Source organism: Arvicola amphibius, chromosome 15 (genome assembly GCF_903992535.2).
Source record: "Arvicola amphibius chromosome 15, mArvAmp1.2, whole genome shotgun sequence".
NCBI classification, from domain to species: Eukaryota; Metazoa; Chordata; class Mammalia; order Rodentia; family Cricetidae; genus Arvicola; species Arvicola amphibius.
In genome coordinates, this window is record NC_052061.1 from 36,796,119 (window position 1) to 36,799,585 (window position 3,467).

The window sequence follows — 3,467 nt, forward strand, 5'->3', positions numbered from 1 at the left end:
GGAAAAGACAGTGAGGGAAAGAAAGGAAAGAGATATCTTGATTGAGGGAGCCATTAAATGACTAGCAAGAAACATGGCACTAGGGAAATTTCTAGGAATCCACAAGTATAAACCCAACTAAGACTCTAAACAACAGGGGAGAGGACACCTAAACTGGCCTTCCCCTGTAATCAGATTGATGACTACCTTAATTGTCATCAAAGAACCTTCAACCAGCCGTTGATGGAAACAGCTACAGAGATCCACAGCCAAGCACTGGGCCAAGCTACCTGAGACCAGCCCAAGAGAGGGAGAAGTGATAATATGAGAAAAGGGGTCAAGACCATGATGGTGATACCCACAGAAACAGCTGACCTCAGCTAGTGAGAGCTCACTGACTCTGGGCTGATAGCGGGAGAATCTGCCTAGGACCAAACTAGGCCCACTGAATGTGGGGGACAATTGTGAGGCTTGGATAGTCTGTGGGGCCACTGGCAGTGGTGCCAGAATTTACCCTAGTGCTTGAATTGGCCTCTTGGAGCCCATTGGGAGGGATACTTTGCTCAGCCTAGATATGGGGTGAGGGGCATTGGTCTTCCTCAAAGTGAAGTGTCAGACTTTGGTGACTCCCCATGGGAAGCCTTACCCTTTCTGAGGAGTGGATGGGGGGCAGGATGAAGGGAAGGGTAGAGTGGAGTGTGAGGAGAGGAAGGAGTGCGGATGGGGATAGCTGTGTAAAATGAGAAAAGATTATATTTTAGAATTCTTAATTAAAAAAGGAAAAAATGTACAACTAATGACACTCAGCGGTAGTGGAGGAGAAAGGGGAGGAAAGGGGAAAAAAGGGGGGGGGGACTGTGGAAACCTCTGACCTTGGCAGAGTCCACTGCAGCATCAACATCTCCAGGAAAGTTTTCTTAACCCAACAACTGAATTTAGTGCCCCCTTTTTCTGCATTATGAACGCATAAGATATATACCTTTAGTGTTCTATTTTTCTATGCTGTAATATAAAATAATTTCCTAAGTGGTTGTCTTGTTTAGGAATGTGGAATTTAACCTCAGCTGCACACCTAAACAAATTCATAATCATGTGATTTTCCTCTTTAGTCACATGGGTTAAAGAACAGAATAGAAAGAACAGAGTAAAGATGTGCAAAATACATTAAATTTTACAATATACATGGCTGTGGAGTCAATCTCTCAGAGCACAAATGTGTGCAGACATACACACACATACACCCTGGTCACACGGCCGGCATGCCGGCCCTGCTTCGTGCCTCATTCCGTTTGTTTTATTGTTTGTTATTGTCAATATTTTATTGGTATATAGTCACTGTGAATAGTGCTGGGCTCCAAAGGATATTTTCATACAGTGTTTAATATATTTTGACCATGATTTGTTGTTACTTTAGTGATGGGGGAGGAGGGAAGGAAGGAGAGTGAGAGGGAAGGAGGAGACGGAGGAGGGAGAGAGGGAGCTCTTAAACCATACACTTCTGATAAATTTGCTTACTGGTAAGTTATATCCTAATACAAATGCTAATTTTTTTAAAAAAAGAACTTTGTGATATGTCTCATTTCAAGTACACAATTTGAAAAGAAAAGAAAAGAAAAGAAAAGAAAAGCAAGCAAACCTGGGAAAAAGACCCTCTTGCCCCTTAAATGCATATTTTTAATCTCAAGTAAATTATATAGCACTGAGCATGGTCTGATTTGGATATTAAGCACTAGTTCCCACATGAAGATTGTTATTGTTGGCTTCAGCACATTAATCTAAAGAGGACACAAATTCTACTCATGTTTGAATAACCCTTGCCAACAAATTGATCCCATAGCAGCCGAGCTGCAGGGAGTCCTTTCCAAGGCTGGAGGGAAAGAACTGCTCTGACAGACCCTTTCCCAACAGCCACCCAAAGGGGCCTTCAAGAACATCTGCAATTTCCATAGAAGAGAGAATGCCAAAGAAATGCAGAGTCCACAGCTGTTAACCCAAGGGACAATTCAAACTAGGCAAAGCTCTAAATAAGGCCTGCAAGGCAGCGGCTCTGCAGCTAACTCCCCAAGCAGGACTCGGTGGGCACGAAGAACTCAGATTTCTGCCTTCCTAAAAGCTCCCTTTGCTTTTCAAATGAGCAAAGTAGAGCAACTGAGACTGTGTGAGAGAGAGAGAGAGAGAGTGTGTGTGTGTGTGTGTGTGTGTGTGTACCAATTAAGACATGCCCAAAATAGACCAGACATTTTGTCTGGCTACCACACACCAACACGAACATAAGGGAGAACGTCCCACTTTTAGTATTTATCATCTTCATCTGTACAATATTAATTATTGATTAACAATGCTCAAGGGCTAAAGGCTCCACTAATACACTAAGAAAGTGAGTGAACCTAGGTGGCATGGCTGTGTATGCCTATAATACCAATACTAGGGAGCTACCTAAAGATGATCATGAGTTTGAAGACAGTCTGGACTACATAGAAACCATCATCTCAAACTAAATAAAACAAAGCAACAAATAGTAAACAATCTTTCAGAAAACTGTAATACAATAAGCTACTTGATCAAACTCTATTTTTTTTTCAACTTTCTGCATGTCCTTGGGCAAGTTGCTTTCCATTTCCTGGTCTCAGCTTCCTTGTATGTAAAAATAAAACATTATCTACACAGAGCTGTGAAGATCGAACAGTCAACACAATAAAGACATATTTGAGTCATAAAGAGTCAATCTGCAGAAGCTTCCGGCGCGAAGGTCACGGACAAGATGGTGCCCCCAGTTCAGGTCTCTCTGCTCATCAAGCTTGGCCGATACTCAGCCCTGGTCCTCAGCATGGCCTACGGCACCAAGCACTACAGTTACCTAAAGCCCCGGGCAGAGGAGGAGGGGAGGGTGGCAGCTGAGGAAGAGACTAGATGAGCTGAAGCAGATTGAAGGAGAACGGGCAGAAGCTCAAGATGACTGCATACTCAAGTGAAGCGCCTGTGAGCTTTCCTTTCTTTGGTTGCTGAGGATGAATAAAGCTTTGTCATGTGGGGGAAAAAAAAGAGTCAATTTGCAGGAACCCACCTTTCTACTGAAACTTCTAAAATGTGCAGTGCTGCCTGCTAGCGAAGAGCTTCACCTACCCTCATGAACGAAAAAGGGTCTCAAACTGTGACATGTTGAATTTGTAGGTCCACTCACTAATAAATAGCTAGCACATATCAACGATTCAGTTGTAAGAACAGACACATTCAGACATAAACTGAACGGTAAACAATTAATACATGGTCTTCATTTCCCCTGACTAATAGTTCTGCTCACATAACACGTGTGTTTACATTGACTGACTTCCTTCAGAAACCACTGAAGTTCTACAGATAGTATATCCAGAAAGATCAAGCAGAGCACTTGGAAATCAAAAGATAGCGTGATGTAAAAATTAAGAGAGAGAAAGATGTGCTGTGGATTCCTTGAGGAGCGTGCCAGCACACTTTCACATGAGACTGGA

General features: G+C 42.8%; 1 pseudogene; it reads left to right on the forward strand.

The window, feature by feature from the left end:
* Positions 1–2,740: 2,740 nt before the first annotated feature.
* On the forward strand, positions 2,741–2,951 carry LOC119801651 (annotated as a pseudogene).
* The last annotated feature ends 516 nt before the right edge of the window (positions 2,952–3,467 follow it).